The following is an 18,271-nucleotide window of genomic DNA, read 5'->3' on the forward strand; positions in this document are numbered from 1 at the left end:
TACTAAAAACATACAAAAATGCTCTCAGCTTAATTCCATAAACCTGCTATTTACATGCTAATAGGCAAGCGTTCCTCACCTAGAGGGACCACTGTTAACCACTATGTACAAATCACTGATCTAAGTTACATCACATGCGTCCGCAACACAACTGAGACTCAAAGGGTTGCAAGATTGTGCCATTCCACAAATTGATTCAGCCCGTGTTCCACTGTTCTACTCATCCATATCCATTTGTTCTCTTTTAATGTCAGCAGACGATCCACATTGGTCCTTCTTTTTGAACCCTTTACCACTTCCAGCACAAACCACTTCATGTCTTTTGGACCATGTGACTTCTGAATGTAATGCTCTACTAATGGTGCCGTCAGTACCTTACACCTAATTCGTGATTGGTGTTGTGATATTCTCTTCCTAATCTCCTGTGTGGTCTTTCCAATATACATCAGGCCACACGGGCATTCGATACAGTAAATGACGTTCTTTGTCATACAATTTGAATGATGTTGCAGCATTACTTGTTTGCCATTCAGAGTACAGGATTTTGTCCTGGCAGTGGTATCACATACAGCACATTGTCCACAAGGGTAATGTCCCACAATGGGGGCCAAACCCCATTGGTTCTGGATAGTGTTCACGCATGGTTCCCTGTATGTTTTGACCAAATGATCCCGTAAATTCCTGCCTCTCTTAAAAGCGAAACGGGGAAAACTCAATTGTGGTTCCAATTTCTGTATTAGATGCCAGTTCTTGGATATAATTCTTTTGATTTGGCCAGACTCTGTCCCAAAGGTAGTGACACACGCTATTGTGTTTTCAGCCTTCTCTTTGGCTGTGTTCTCAGTCAATAGTGCTCCACGGTCATAATACCAAGCCCGCTTAAGGGCCCGTTTCACCATTCTGTATGGATACTCTCTGGCGCCTAATTTCAATTGGAGGATTTTAGCTTCTCTGAAATAATCCTCTTTTCGTGTACAATTACGTTTAATTCTTAAAAATTGGCCAAAGGGGAGATTGTCCCTTAAATTCCTGGGGTGATGACTAGAGTATTTCAACAGAGTGTTGAGAGATGTAGGCTTCGTGTACAGATTGACCACTAGACTACCGTTGTCATTGATTAGTTGTAAGTCTAGGAAATTTATCCGCTCATTGCTATACTCAATCGTAAATTGTAAGTTGTTGTTTTGTTCATTGAGCCAAGCATGAAATGATAATAGGTGATCCTCAGAGCCTTCCCAAATCAAACACACATCGTCAATATACCTTAGGTATCGCTTGATATGAGTCTCGAAGGGATTATTATTGTGGATAATTTTATCCTCAAAATCTGCCACGTATAGATTCGCTATGTCCGGGGCAAAAATTGCCCCCATTGCCACACCTTTACGTTGGCCAAAGAAATCTTCCTTAAATAAAAAGTAATTACGCTCAAGGGCTAATTTGGCACATTTAATGACAAATTCCACTGGGACCTGTGTGGGACGTGTCTGGGTTTCTAACACTTTCTCAAGAACTTTTAAAGCCTCATTCTGAGGGATATTAGAGTATAAACTCTCAATATCCATGGTAACTAGGATATTCTTGTCCGGATCAAATGGCATCCCTTCCAGGGCATTTATTACACTGATACTATCTTTAGTGTAAGATTTAGTCAGTGGCACAAAGGGTTTTATAAAATGGTCCACATACTCCGCCAAAGGTTGCAAAATCGACCCACACCCTGCCACAATGGGTCTTCCTGGGGGGTGTGTAGAGTTCTTATGAATTTTGGGGAGTATGTAGAATGCCGGAATAGTGAACTCATTCTTGTTTAGATATTCAAATTCTTTCTGGCTTAGCCACATTCCCTCCAGGCCCTCTTTACTTGTAGCAAGTATTTCCTTCCTTATCATTTCTGTGGGATCTCCTCTTAGTTTGGTGTAGTGTAGGTCATTATTTAGTTGGCGTAAAGCCTCCCTCTCATAATCTGCCTTGTCCTGTACTATTATGCTGCCCCCTTTATCAGCGGGTTTAATATAGATGTCATCACGTTTAGACAATGCCTGTAGTATCTCATGTTGTTCCCTACTGAAGTTATACTTTACAAACCTCCTCTTATTATTGAAAAGTTGATCCAGCTCAACTAGAACTGTATTTTCAAACGTTAGTAGCTCTTTAGGCATTAGGTTGTTCAAGGGGTAAAACGTTGAAGGACACCGTAGACCCGTCACATTATTGGACTCATTAATAGTCAAAGACTTGCTGAAGAAATGTTTCAAGCGTAACGTACGGAAAAACCTGTGTATTTCCATCTGTGTTGTAAAATGGTCATTCCTATTGGTGGGCACATATGATAAACCATGGCTCAAGAGTTCTAATTCTTGTCTCGTAAGTTCATGACTAGAGAGATTAAAAATAGGCACCACCTCCAGCATAGGATTCTCAACCTCATCTGCCACAGTTGTATCCATCTCTCTCACCACTCGTAATAATTGTTCCTGGTTTGTCGGAACCCCGGGGTATATTGATTCCTGTATTGACCCCTGCGTCCTCCCCATGCTCGTCCCCGTGGTGGTGTCTGGCCCCTCCCTAAAAAACGGCCTCGACCTTGTCCTCTATTGTAGCCTTGGTTAGAACCCCCTGCTCGGTTAGTGCTGTCGTCTGAATTCGACGAAGCTGTATCCGAAAATGTTAATTGTTTAGGAGCCCAATGTGTCTGACCTTGTTGAAAGAACTCTTTCTTGAGGTAGGGATAGGTACGTTCCTTTGAATAGTATTTTAAATCTTTTTGTAATTTCTCTGTTTTTTTTAGAATGTTATTTTTTAAGAAATCAGCTATTTGCAACTCTAATTTCTTTAGGAACTCCTCAGCATCAGTAACAGTTTGGTCTTCCCTAACTTGTTTTTCCAAATCTGTTATTTCTTGTTTGAGTTTATCAATGTGCTTTAGCGCAGTTTCAATTCCCAGCACCATCCAACTGCGCGAGCACTTGTTAGATAAAAAACTAAAACCCAATTTGAAATCTTCGTCTTCCGTAAATATAGCCGGAATATTCCGTACCTGCAAACCCACAGGAATGATATTATTATTCAAGCAATCCGTAAGAAATTTTGCGTGTAACTCTGTTCTAATTAGTTTCTTCCGCAGTCTTTCTAGATTGTTGCGAATTGTGGTCTGTTGTATGTTGTGTGTACTAGTGGTATTCTGAGGTCCCAGTAGGGATGGTCCGCTCGCTATTTTGGCAATGTATTCATCGCTATAAGTGAGAGTCTCTTGTTCTGACATTTACAATTATAAATGTTCAGATGTCATATACAAAACACAGTAAAATACAATATTAATTACTGCAATCATACAAAAATATTTACAAAAATTTTTTACATACACATAATTAAAGAAAACAGTGCAAGCAGACAAACCCAAATATTTGATACAACCACTTTCAAAGAAGGGCCCTTGCAGAACTTGTCTGCGCCAATACAGTTGCTAGAAGAGGGCAACCCAATACTCCCCAAGGAACTGGGTAATTAACATTCATAGAAAAATTGCACCTTGAGGTATTATTTTATCTCATTGAATCTTTTTTTCTTGTCATATATATGTACATTAGCTCCAAAGAACATCAGAAAACGTGGTATTTTCAAATCAGAACTTTTATATCGTATCTGTAATCAATATATTTATTTAGATTCTTTATAAGTGAGGCAACACGAAAACACTACTACATTCAGTAAATTCCTAGTAGTGTGTTACACCGTTGGTATAATATGTACAAACCATATATACACATAGAATGCTACTGAAAATACAGTCAGCTCAGTCCATCAATCTCTTTTTTATATAAATCCTGTTGTTGGTGATTCCTAACCCAAAACGGTGCCTGGGCGTCGACGTTTCGGTCTCTACTGTATAAATCACACCAAGACCATCATCAGGACTACTGTTGCACAAACCATCTACAAAAAATATATACAGTCAGTCTCATAGTATCCACATTCCAATGTCCAATATATTTAATCGTCTGCTGACATTAAACCATCACCTCACCCGGTGTGACCGAATATATAAAAACCACTATCTGGCTTAATACTCACTGAACAAGTATATCCTCTCAAAAATATTCTCTCTGAAGTATTCAGATTCCACTGTGGTTTTACCACTATTGTAAATTTAGTCCAACTATCGCCCTAAAAACGGTGTAATGAAAACATAAAACAACCAATCAATAGAACCACAGGCCACATTTATTCTACTTATATGGCATCCACCTCGGCTCCCTGTTTACCTTGAATTCAATCTTCAGAGCGTACTTGAAAAACGCGAGTCCACAATTCGACTCCGTGTGCAAAAAGTCTTACCTAAAAGACACAAGCAAGGAGGGCTACCGTCACACTCCTATCTCGTTTACTCTGGGCTTCTCCTGTTAACTTAAAGGTAGCTAGAAGACAGCGCTTGTACTCACTCGTATGCACCGCAAAAGACGGAACCCATCCTCGTCACTTTCACTTCGCGTCTGCTCACAAACGCGCCGGCTCGAATAACAATCTTTCCGTGAAGTGCGCGCATGCGCATACGCTCACAAAACGCTAGAAACTGCAGTGGCCATTTTAGAGAGGGCAATGTTTCCTACTGATTCATACCATTTTCTATGTATCAAGTGTTCCATCACCACACCAGAACTAAAACAACAATTACTAAAAACATACAAAAATGCTCTCAGCTTAATTCCATAAACCTGCTATTTACATGCTAATAGGCAAGCGTTCCTCACCTAGAGGGACCACTGTTAACCACTATGTACAAATCACTGATCTAAGTTACATCACATGCGTCAGCAACACAACTGAGACTCAAAGGGTTGCAAGATTGTGCCATTCCACAAATTGATTCAGCCCGTGTTCCACTGTTCTACTCATCCATATCCATTTGTTCTCTTTTAATGTCAGCAGACGATCCACATTGGTCCTTCTTTTTGAACCCTTTACCACTTCCAGCACAAACCACTTCATGTCTTTTGGACCATGTGACTTCTGAATGTAATGCTCTACTAATGGTGCCGTCAGTACCTTACACCTAATTCGTGATTGGTGTTGTGATATTCTCTTCCTAATCTCCTGTGTGGTCTTTCCAATATACATCAGGCCACACGGGCATTCGATACAGTAAATGACGTTCTTTGTCATACAATTTGAATGATGTTGCAGCATTACTTGTTTGCCATTCAGAGTACAGGATTTTGTCCTGGCAGTGGTATCACATACAGCACATTGTCCACAAGGGTAATGTCCCACAATGGGGGCCAAACCCCATTGGTTCTGGATAGTGTTCACGCATGGTTCCCTGTATGTTTTGACCAAATGATCCCGTAAATTCCTGCCTCTCTTAAAAGCGAAACGGGGAAAACTCAATTGTGGTTCCAATTTCTGTATTAGATGCCAGTTCTTGGATATAATTCTTTTGATTTGGCCAGACTCTGTCCCAAAGGTAGTGACACACGCTATTGTGTTTTCAGCCTTCTCTTTGGCTGTGTTCTCAGTCAATAGTGCTCCACGGTCATAATACCAAGCCCGCTTAAGGGCCCGTTTCACCATTCTGTATGGATACTCTCTGGCGCCTAATTTCAATTGGAGGATTTTAGCTTCTCTGAAATAATCCTCTTTTCGTGTACAATTACGTTTAATTCTTAAAAATTGGCCAAAGGGGAGATTGTCCCTTAAATTCCTGGGGTGATGACTAGAGTATTTCAACAGAGTGTTGCGAGATGTAGGCTTCGTGTACAGATTGACCACTAGACTACCGTTGTCATTGATTAGTTGTAAGTCTAGGAAATTTATCCGCTCATTGCTATACTCAATCGTAAATTGTAAGTTGTTGTTTTGTTCATTGAGCCAAGCATGAAATGATAATAGGTGATCCTCAGAGCCTTCCCAAATCAAACACACATCGTCAATATACCTTAGGTATCGCTTGATATGAGTCTCGAAGGGATTATTATTGTGGATAATTTTATCCTCAAAATCTGCCACGTATAGATTCGCTATGTCCGGGGCAAAAATTGCCCCCATTGCCACACCTTTACGTTGGCCAAAGAAATCTTCCTTAAATAAAAAGTAATTACGCTCAAGGGCTATTTTGGCACATTTAATGACAAATTCCACTGGGACCTGTGTGGGACGTGTCTGGGTTTCTAACACTTTCTCAAGAACTTTTAAAGCCTCATTCTGAGGGATATTAGAGTATAAACTCTCAATATCCATGGTAACTAGGATATTCTTGTCCGGATCAAATGGCATCCCTTCCAGGGCATTTATTACACTGATACTATCTTTAGTGTAAGATTTAGTCAGTGGCACAAAGGGTTTTATAAAATGGTCCACATACTCCGCCAAAGGTTGCAAAATCGACCCACACCCTGCCACAATGGGTCTTCCTGGGGGGTGTGTAGAGTTCTTATGAATTTTGGGGAGTATGTAGAATGCCGGAATAGTGAACTCATTCTTGTTTAGATATTCAAATTCTTTCTGGCTTAGCCACATTCCCTCCAGGCCCTCTTTACTTGTAGCAAGTATTTCCTTCCTTATCATTTCTGTGGGATCTCCTCTTAGTTTGATGTAGTGTAGGTCATTATTTAGTTGGCGTAAAGCCTCCCTCTCATAATCTGCCTTGTCCTGTACTATTATGCTGCCCCCTTTATCAGCGGGTTTAATATAGATGTCATCACGTTTAGACAATGCCTGTAGTATCTCATGTTGTTCCCTACTGAAGTTATACTTTACAAACCTCCTCTTATTATTGAAAAGTTGATCCAGCTCAACTAGAACTGTATTTTCAAAAGTTAGTAGCTCTTTAGGCATTAGGTTGTTCGAGGGGTAAAACGTTGAAGGACACCGTAGACCCGTCACATTATTGGACTCATTAATAGTCAAAGACTTGCTGAAGAAATGTTTCAAGCGTAACGTACGGAAAAACCTGTGTATTTCCATCTGTGTTGTAAAATGGTCATTCCTATTGGTGGGCACATATGATAAACCATGGCTCAAGAGTTCTAATTCTTGTCTCGTAAGTTCATGACTAGAGAGATTAATGTACATATATATGACAAGAAAAAAAGATTCAATGAGATAAAATAATACCTCAAGGTGCAATTTTGCTAGTGGGCTTGCAGCACTGTTTGCGCCACCCACAGAAGCAGCTTGTAAAGTGTGTCTCAGGCCTGCTATTGCAGAGCCTGTGTGCAGTCTAGTACTGGCATGTCGACTTGGTAAGTGCACCCACTAACCAGTCCTAAACCTTCCCTTTTCTACATATTAGCCACCCCTAAGGTAGGCCCAAGGGCAGGGTGCATTTTAAGTAAAAGATAGGACATGCCCTGGTGTGTGTGGCATGTCCTGATAGTGAATTACTGCCAATTTTGTTTTTCACTATTGCAAGGCTACCTGTCCCCATAGGCCAGAATGGGCAGATTGATTATAACATCTTATAATCCTAACTGACCCACGGAACATGGTAGAAAAACGAATTTAGTATGCCTGAACTCAGAATGTTAAAATACATATTTTAGTGAAGGTGATTTTTACATACTTTTAGAAAGTACCTATTTTCTTTCCTAACAATCCAGCCTGCCTCTGCTAGGTTGTGTATTGCATGTCTGCTTTGTGAGTGATAGGTGGTCTTGGGCTCCATCAGTCTGATGAGTCAGGGCTGGGCTGAATAGGACCTTGGCTGAAGAGAGAGAAGGGGGCAGAGATTTCCTTTCACTACCCTGAGCCCTGATAGAATAGAGAGTAGGGGGAGGAGATTTCCTTTCAGCTACCTAGGCCAGGTCTACTTTCAACAATGCTGTCTCCTCCTCCTGCCAGGAAGTTGCACAGTTCTGGTTTTGGCTCAGCACAGACACCCTCTGCCTTCAGGATTTAGTAGTATAAATATTGGGGCCAAGACCCCAAGACTTTAGATCGCTTCTGGGAATCAAGACAAACCTTTGCCAAGTAGAGGAACCAATAAGAAGCTGAACGATTTGACTGCCCCTGTGCCAGTGTGCTATTTTCTGGGGTTGGCCTGCAGTGGTTACTGATTTGCCAAGGAAAGGAGAAGTAACTTTTATTTGAATTTTCATCATCTTAAAGAAGAATCTCCAAGGGCTTGAATTGTGCTTGCCTCCTGCTGAAGTCTCAGGGAAACTAGACTTCACCACCAGCTCCTCCTTGAATTTCCGTGCTGGGAATTCTGTCTGCAGAAGCCTGCGTGTTGTTGGGAGCTGGAAGCGTAACTCAACAAGAAGAAGCGTGTCGCATCCGCAGCTGTTGCCATCGCATCATCGGAGAAGCATGTCGCCACAGCAAGGGTAGCCGTCGCATCTCCGGAGTAGCGTGTCGCAGGGCCTGTCGCGGCTCAAAAGTTCCAGAGTCACCACACGGCCGTCGGGCGTGCACACATCGCCTTCACGTTGTCGCATCGCTTCAAAGATGCCATCTTGTTGCATCGCACCATATCGTTGCATCGCATCAAGGCACCATCTTGTTGCATCGCACCCGGAACGCAACACGAGATCGACGCATCACCTCCTCTCCAGTAAGGAACAAACGCATCGCCTACTTTGTGCAAGCACTGTGGAACAGACGCATCGCCTCCCCCAAAGCAAGGAATCGACGGATCGTTCTTCCTGCGAACCTTTTGTTTATCTTGTGTGACCCATCCAAAGGTACTTTGTGAGAAACGTGTCGCATTTACCATCATCTTTGAACTAAGCTATTTCTACCATCTGAAAGTCTTTTTTCTAATACTGTATTGTGGATTTTTTTGTCGTTTGGGTCTTGTGTTAAGGCTATAAAAAGAATACTTATTTTTTATAAAACCTGTGTAGTGTCCATCTGTAGGGCTTTCACTGTACCACTGTATATATTCACAAATACTTTACACACTGCGTCTGAGATATGCCTTCCTGTTTGTGCCAAGCTATCACAGGGTTGAGCAGGGGTTATTTTCGGAGTACAGCTCCATTACCCTAACTAGAAGCAAGGGTCCTTATTTGGACAAAGGTGCAAACCATTACCAACTAGAGACCCCCAGTTTTAACACTTCACTTTCTGCAGTATGCATGTCTCCATTATGTGTTTGACTCCGGTATGCCATCTTGATTAAATGCTGATCATCAGGATAGATGCATGAATTGTCTCTGGGCCCAGGGTCTGTTGCATGATTCAAGAGCTTTAGGAAAATGGCTGTAATAATGTTCTGATTTGAACAAGGTTTACTAACCTAATCCCTCACAGTCCTGACAGCGTAAGGATTAATACTTAAAGAGATGCAAGAGGGTTAAAGAAACTAAAAAGTACAATGCAAAATAGTTTAAGAATATAACTTAGATTGTCTGGACTAAAAGTTTTAAAGATAGTAAAATGTATGAAGCATACACTGGTGACATGTCTGTGGCTGAAAGTACAAACAATATGGCTTAAAATTAAGGTAATTTTTATAGGGCTATGTTCTTGAGGGTTTATTCTTAGTGTCAGTTGTAAAACATATTCTGAAATGCGAACGTTCTAAGGGCCTTCATTAGGCTTTATCAAGAGCTCAAGTTGAAGCAACCTTGAAGTGATGAAAAAGCTGCAGTCAAGAAAAAGTGTAATCAGAAAGGGGAGAAACTGCTGGATTGAGTCTTTTTTGATTAACAATCACTGGTGGTGTGAAACGTCCTTTACAACAAGATTTTTACCACATTGTGACTTTACCACACATTTTTTAGAACGCATGTTTTTACGTGTATGTTTTTACAATGCATGCCTTTACAGTGCATTTATGGTAAGTTGGAGGGTCTCCACCCGCCCATACATTGTTTTTATATATTTAAACAATGGATGGTAATGGCATACGTTGTAAAAGCATAAGTGTTGTTAAAAAAATGCGTGGTTAAGGCATGCAAAACATTTCCCTGCGCTGTTCCGTTGTACAACTGTCTGAAGAGAGTTTTGTATCCTTTGATCAGATCTTTGAGGGCTTGCAATAAAGAGCATAGACAATTAAGAAAAATGCTGGGAAGTAGGAGCAGGCACGGCCACATCTGGATGTTGGGGTTCCGGGTTGGAGGAGCTGTGTGCTTCAATTTCCTCTTCAGTGCATTTGGTCCCACTGTCTAGCTTCTCTTATGTTCCAGGCATAACAAATAGAGTCCGCTCCTTTGAAAGCTTTTCAGGGCTTTGTGGATCTCTTCAGCTGGTTTCACCCTGAGTCTTTTGACCTTGAACTGGCAAACTCTTTCATCCTTTTGTTCTGGAAGGTTTAGGACACCATAACTACCAACCTCTTCTTTTCAGGGCTACATTGTACAAAGTTCACAGCTGTAGTTGGCTCCTACTTGTCCAGCACTGAAGTAGAAGTATCCACTTTATTGGGATAGGCCATGGAGCAGTCAGTCCTGCCCTGGATAACATTTGGAGTCCTACAATGACGCCTCCAATTATAAAGCTGTAAATTAACAGCTTTACCAAATGTTAAAGGTAGTTTAACAGAAAAATTGGTGAGTTGTCGTGCAAGCCAGGTATTCAGCTTGCTGGCATACTTATCCATATAATCGAAATACAATTCCTTTTACACAAGATTGTAGAGAATAAAGTGTAGACTTCTTCAGAGTAGACAATTTTTTTTAAATGTACCAGTAAAAACATGGAAACGTGTTCATCTATTAATCTAACAGTCCGCAAGTTAGTAATTCATTGTGGTGTAACAGTCTTTATATATACATATATATTACACTAGTAGTGTTAATGCAGTGCAATTATGGTTAGGTCAGCGTTTCTATAGGAATGATATTTTTTATTTTGTTGATTCCATTCGAATCTGCATAAAAGGTTCCAGATTAGACATGCAACCACTTTGCATTCTTAGGACCATATGTATCAACATTCCGTTTTACGATTCCAAAATAGCGATTTTTAAGGAATCGCTATTTAGAAATCGCAAAATGGTATGTATGTAGGAAATCGCTTCTTTTTAGCGATTCCTTATAATTCCTTGATTGCGATTAGCAAATTGCTAATCGCAATTAAGGAATCATTTCCCATTCATTTCTATGGGCCAGGAAGCCCATAGGAATGAAGGGGAAATTTGCTAATCGCAATTAGCTAATCGCAAATTGTGAATATTTTCAAGGGTGTCTAAAGAATACCCTTCTGCACCCCTGAAAATGACATGTGTGCGCATATGGCGCACATACATGCCCTAAGGGCATGTATGAGTGTCACATGGCACCTTTTGATGTTTTAAAAAATGCTTTTTTGAAAGAATTCGCCACTTACCACCAACCAGAAGTTGGTGGTAATTTGCGATTCCTTAATGGCATTTTGGAATGTTTTTTTCCTTGATACATTGCATTTAAGGAATCGCAAAATTTGCAATTCCTTAAATGCAATCGCAAAATAAGGAATGGCAAATTTAGCGAGTTCTTACTTTGCACCAAAAATGTTTCATACATACCATTTAGCGAAAATGGGTTCGCAAATGCCGGAATTCTGTGAATTTCGGCGTTTGTGAACCCATTTTGCTTTGATACATATGGCCCTAAGTGGCATGTTTCTCGTGGGGGCTAAAAACATGTGGGAACCCCAAAAGTGCCACTTCATATTGTAAGTCTAATAGTTTTCTTTGCTTTACAATGCAAAAAAAGCAAATTTGATATGAAGGTGGAATTTTACTCAAGGGTGAAAATCTAGTCCGTATTTTTTGACCAAATTAAAATGTAAAAAGATGCTTGGTTTGGGCATGAAGAGTTTAACTTTTAGAGATAGCTGGACCAGCAGTTTGTGAATCCACGTTGGATTCAATATTCTGTTTAAAAGAAGTAACAAAAAATTTACCCCATTGGACTAGGAAAACATTTCTCTTTTTGTGCATGGCTGATTTGCGAATCCACCTTTGGGCTTACAAAAATTATCTGTGTTATGAGTGGCAAGCCGTTCAGTAACATTTTTGTTTTGGCAGCCATAAACTACTAGGGTGCACTCAACACTGTCTTTGAAAAACTGAAAAGAGAAAGGGCATATGTGGTAGGGTAACACCTTCCTGATCCTTAGACCCACGTGGTGGGGGAGGGGGCATGGATTCCAAAGAGACTCCAGGAATTAAAATAATAAAATACATTATTTTGTATTGTGGAAATCGTGTACCCTATGCAAGAGTCACATATCCCAAACCTTCCTAGGTACCATGGACCATTCTGGGATACAGGATTTGCAAATCCTTCTCATAATTGAAAAAAAGTATCCAGATGCCTAACCCTGCGCTTGACCAACAGCCACACACGCAGGTGGTCTAGGTGGGAGTAGAGCCTGGCTGCAGTCCAGGCCCTCGGCCAACACCTGCAGTGCATGGCTGAAGGCTGTGTGCAGCAGAGGTCGGCCGCCCTTCGAGAGTTGGGTGCGGGGCCAGGGAAGAGTCCAAGCCCTGTGACCAAACCCTCTGTACATGGCTGAAGGCTGTGCCCAGTGGGAGTTGGGTGTAGGGCCTAGTGAGAGACCAGACCCAAAGGCAAACCCCTGCTGCTCACAGTTGAAGGCTGCGGGTTTTGGGCAGAGTGGTTAGCCGTAGGTTAGGACCTATAGCCAACCCCACTGTATTCGGCCAAAGGCTATGAGCATTAGGAATTGGCAGCCTGTGGTGGTTGGGGTCAGGGTCTACCCTAGAGACCTAGAGCTGCAGCATACCTGTGCTGTGCACAGCCAAACGCCATGTGCGGCGGGTGTTGGCCACCCCAGGGGGTTGGGTGCTGTACCTTTCCAGAGGCCAGACCCTGTGGCCAACTCTCCAGCTGAGCATAGGCTACGCGCAGATGGGTTGGCTGCCGAGGGAGTGATTGGTGCAGGGCCTGGTCAGAGGCTGATTCATTACTGATCACCTTATGCATTTTGTAAAGCGTTAACACATTTTGTTTAGCTCTCTCAATGTGTGTTATTGGGACACCTCATTATGTTTAGTTTGTAGAAAAATGGAATCTCTGTGTTAGGTGTTGGTACAGGTCTGTTCAGCTGTTTGTTGCAGACCTTTTGTTTCATATACATATTCTCAGAGAGAGCGTTGAGTCCGCATCATGCTTATTAATCAATTTGATGGCTGTATTGTCTGTCTTAGATCTCTGCTCTTTGTCTAATTGCTTTTCTCTATATTCGTGTGTTTGTCCCACCCATTGGCATTTAGGTCTCAGTGTTCTGACTGGATGAGTTGTATTTTTGTGCTTTCCTCCACCACCATCCAGATGCGAGAGTATGAGGTCTTAAACAGCAGTTCTGAAGTCACTTTCTGGAAGAAAAAGGCCCTCTTTTGTTTTTTTAGGAGAGACCTGGCAACAGTCTGTCTTTGTTTTTTGGCAATATGTTCCGTGAGGGAGATGAAACAAAGTGGTTTGGCATTCTGTAAGAGTTAGGATTTGAAGCAGACAAGGTTCATGTCATTGTGCGAGGTTTGTGCTGTATCTTGTTTATTGTTCCTAGGAAATAACCAGATTTTCTGTCTTTGGTGGGTAGATCTACAGGTAGGCATTAGTTCTAACATGGATGGCAGTTCCAACAAAGTCATTGGCCACGTTGGAACTGTAAATATACCCAAACGGCTAGAAATGCATCACTATTCATGCACGCGCATAGGTTGCCTTTAACCCCTTTCGTGCACTCTCTCCCTGGTGCTGCGAACGGCCAACGGCCGTCGAAGCCCCGCCCACCTTTTAGAACGGCCACACCGCGGCGGAATTCCCACCGCGGTTAAGCCGTTAAAATAAACAAATTTAAAACCCAGTTAAAGTGTGTTGCCCGTGTATGATGATGTGTTGCCAAACTGACTAATGCTTCACATTAGCTAATGCCAGTGAAGACCATCATTGGTAAATTCAATTGCTCATCCTCTTACAGCTGAAACCTACTAGCTTTGGCAGCACTTGTTTTTCTTTTGCTTTTTACAGGTAGTCAGGATCCAGTGGGAGAATAATGATAGAAGGGTATTTGAGAGTTGGTGTGGGGCAAGAGTATACTGACAGCAGATGAGAGAGGTCAATTTAATGTGTGTGGATAAGATGTATTTAGAGGGTGATAGAATATGGCTAGGTGGGGCGAGGTGTGTCAATGGGGACAGATAGAGGGTGATGGGTTAATAAGAACAAGCATTGGAAATGCAATATGTCTCGCATTAGGAAAGTTTGAGCTATTGGTCTTATATATTAATTTTTTATTTATTTATGTGTTTGTTAAAATAGCTAAATTAATAGCTCTGTCATTTACAATACCAATAGTTATAACTTTCGCAAATGTGACACCTATAGCATTTGTAATGCAACATGTTTTTTATTTACGTGACTTAGATGTATTAATATTACAAATAACAATGGCTTTTATTTTTTTGGTTAAATTAATTGTTAAATAATTTATTTAATTTGTAATAGCAATAGCTTAAACTTTTGTAAATAACTTTTGTGAAGATTATATTCAGTGTTTTTTATTGTGACGAAAATCCAAGAACAGAAGTGAAATATTAACATCTTTTTTGTGATTTGTAATAAAGCTTGAAAACAGCTTGAAACAGTGTCGCCTGTCGTGAACTGAGGGCTGTAACTCACTGTGTATTGCACTATGTAAAGGCGACCACAAAATATAGAAACTGTGAATTGAACTTTACAGGAAATGGGAGCCAAACAACGGGGAGAGGGAGGGCAGGGTGATTTATGCTTCCAGATTATGAGGTGGAAGTGCTCTGGCGAATACACCGCCCCCTCCCCACAGTTGCAAGTCAAACTTGAGCGAAGAGAAGAACATGCAGTGTTGCAGATCCTGAGCTAACTTTTGTTTACCTTTGTCAGTGGCAGTGTAATCCCTGTCAAAGATTACATGTTGTTTTTTATTTATTATTTACTTTGTGTTTCAGCCTGCCGCTAGTTGTGCTAGTTGTGTGCGTGTGTGTCTGAGTCTGAGTGGGAGTATTCACTCACTCGCTCATCTTACATGAAACCGTGCTGCATAAAGCCTTGGGGAGTCATCAATACTTAGGAACCTCCGCTGTCACAATACTAAGGAAACAAGCTTGGCAATGAAGCCAGCTGGTTTAAAAGGGGGATGGCTGTCGTTTCCCTGACATCTAAGATAACATAAAGCACAGAGTGATGTTACCATAGTGTAGCCCACTTCTTGGTAAAGTTAGTGGCAAAATAACAAGACGGTTGATGCATCATAATCTTGGTCATGGGCAAAATCTGGATCAAGGTTATCCAGGCAAAGAACTGGTCACGGGCCACTAGTGCGTGATCGCTCATTATAATGAACCAAAAATAGCTCCCCTTAATACACTGCTGCCAGGTGAGGCTTGCTACCTTCTTTTTGTAGCCTTTCCTGCCTGTCTCCTGACTTACGGAGACGTGTTTTTTTTTTCAAATTAATTGTGAATCGGCATCAGCTATTTGGCCATTTGTGTGGTTGCATAGCGGCAAAGAAGAAACACATTTAACTGCTCCTGGAAAAGGCAGAGAATGTCCTTGTCAAAGCTCTAGGGGAACTAAGTATTTAATTACTCTTCTATTCTCTGAGTACTTTAGCATACAAAATTACATAAAAATACATCCTACGCAAGAGTTTGTGATATTTCTCGTATGTGGCAGAAAATGTGCTGCACATGCTTTCCTTGTGATGGGAAAACACAACACTCCTTGGATGCCGCTAGTTGTGTGCGTGTGTGTCTGAGTGGGTGTATTCATGTGAGTGTGAGTGTGTGTGCATGTGTGTGTGTCTCTGAGTGTGCATGTGGCTGTGTGTATGTGAGTGCATGCATGTGAGTGTTTGCAAGTGCATGTGTGTGTGTGTGTCTGTGTGAGTGCGTGCGTGTGTGTGTGTGTGAAGAATTCTCTCATGCTGTATTTTGAGAAAGCTTTTGTGTATGCTGTCTATGTTTGTAAGCGCTGCGTTTAAAAAACAAGACGGAGGGAAGGCAGAGAAGGGGAGGGGGGAGGAGAAATACGACCCGGCGGGCAGGGGAGGGGGCGGAGCGGGTATAAAAAAAAAAAACGGAGGGAAGGCAGAGAAGGGGAGGGGGAGGAGAAATGCGACACGGCGGGCAGGGGAGGGGCGGAGCGGGGAGAGCGGCGATGAGGGTGTGAAGCAGCAGGGTCCTTTGAAGTGAAGCTAAGCTTCACTTCAAAGGTGTGGGAGGAGTGCTGCTGGTGATTGACTGGCTATTTGATGATGTGCACGCGCATTTTAGGTCAATGCGCTTGCGCATTGACCTAAAAGCGCACGGGCACAGCATCAAATCGCCAGTCAATCGCCAGTCTAGATAAAGCTTATTTAAGCCCCTATAGTCTCGCTCTGCTCAATGCGCATGCGCATTGAGAGGCGAGACCTAAAAAGGAGACCGGTTTTTGCGTATAGTAGGGCTCTGGCTTGGTTCTCAAAGGCTTAGCTTTCCTGCCCACGGGTGCCTGTATTTAGTACTATCACTCTCAAGTGCTGGTGCACTGTCGAGGTTATTGTCGTCCCATGCAATCCTACTTGACATACATGTTGGTGTGGTGTCTGTAATTTCTCAGTTACAAGTAGTCCCGTACAGGGATTAGGGATGCAGTGGTAAGTCAAACTCAATTTCATTCTTTAGAATAGGACACACAAATACTGCACTAAGAAATTACACTATATATGTAAAAGTGTTTATTTCAACAGTCTCATTCTGTTGCTTAGTATATGAATATCTTAATCAATCAAGGGAGAGAGAAGCTGAGATCCGTTCGGCTTCTAGGCAATAAGTAAACAATCATAGTGGGAATGGATCACTTGTACTGTAGTGTTACCAGGGTCTTAAGTACTGGCCGTCTTATAAAAAAAACTCATTTACGTACAGCCAAAGCTAATGACATGCGGCATACGTGGCCAAAGAGAGGCAGGCTAACATAACATGCTAAAATGGAGTCAGACTTTGGGATCTTTACGACAAGGCCTGTGACCTTGTCTTCAAAATTCAGCAGAGCAGTCAGCGGATGGATGCAACAAAATGGCTGCAGACAACTTTATTTTGTTTTGTGATGAATTACAGGATTGTTTATTTTTTGTTTGCAATTTTAAATTTTTGTGATAGCCTCCTTTAATTTTTTGCATGATAGACATAGGCTCTTGAAGCAACACTTTAATCTGTGACTGTGGTTTGACCAAAGACATGTTTTCCTGCTTTGTACCTCTGCTTTTAACACTTTATCATGGGCAACCTTGATATCTAGCATCTGCATACTTCAGGGCAGGATCCTCTGCCCTGGTTACAATTAATATCACAGCCGGACTCTGTTAGATGCTCTGCTTCTCTGCTATTAAGATGCAGCGGTTGATGTATTGCTGCACAGTTTCTTTTCCCAGTACATCTATGTAAAGTATTATGACATTATGTTTTTTGTGAGTAATCAAGTACTGGTATTTTCTTGGTCTTTCTAGTTGAGTTTCGCAAAGTCACTTGAGGTTGATTGTTTTGACATTGAGCTGTGAGTAAGCACTGCGATGAGAACGTGGTAATATTTCAGGTAATTAGTGGCAATACAAATTACTGGCAATACATGCCCCCCTGTGTCATTTAAATTCTGTCTACAGCACCCTAGGCAATGGACATGTTTTTGTTTTGTAAGAGGCAAGTGAGTATGATTGCATCCATGATGAAGACTCTCTGGAGTGTAAGGTCAGACCTGTATTTTGGATAGTGAGCATTTGCAGGAAAACGATATTAGCATTTTTAGATGTAAAGCATGGATATAAAAGTTATGGCTAAAATCGTACCTTTTTCTCAGGCCCCTTCTGTGCTCCAATGCACTTGATTATGGTTATGTTCCTAAGAACCCACCCGCCTTGCAGTCGTGTGTTGGTCCTTGCAGGATTCTCTTGACCTTTCTAAAGGCTTATCCATCTCATTTAGAGTGGTAGACTGGAATTTCGAGATTGCATGAAAGTCCGGCCTTTCCTTTTCCACCTTTGAGAATTACTGATGTGATTCCAGTCTAACATCTAAAATCTGCAAGTAGGCTTAAAAGAAGGTACCAGGAGATATAAAGATCTTTAATGATTATACCATTGATGCTAGAGGAGTCTTGATTTTCTTTTTTTCTTTTTATTATTATAATTGAAGTACTTCTCTCCACAGAGAGCTGAGCATTTTACTAAGCACTGAAGAATCACCAGTTACCAATAAAAGAACAGTTTGGTTTTTACTTTTTTTAGATGTTTAATCCTCAGTCAGCACTATTGATTTTAGCTACAGTAGACTTGCTTTGATAGACATTTACCTCTTATTATA

At 41.5% G+C, this 18,271-nt stretch overlaps 1 protein-coding gene across 2 annotated transcripts in view; it reads left to right on the forward strand.

Moving 5' to 3' along the window:
- The window catches only part of SEC31B (SEC31 homolog B, COPII component), a 1,031,933-nt gene that overhangs the window by 20,627 nt on the left and 993,035 nt on the right, over positions 1-18,271 (forward strand). The gene's annotated exons all lie outside the window — the stretch shown is intronic.

The sequence above is a fragment of the Lissotriton helveticus genome, chromosome 5_1 (assembly GCF_964261635.1).
Source record: "Lissotriton helveticus chromosome 5_1, aLisHel1.1, whole genome shotgun sequence".
In the NCBI taxonomy this organism is placed as follows: Eukaryota; Metazoa; Chordata; class Amphibia; order Caudata; family Salamandridae; genus Lissotriton; species Lissotriton helveticus.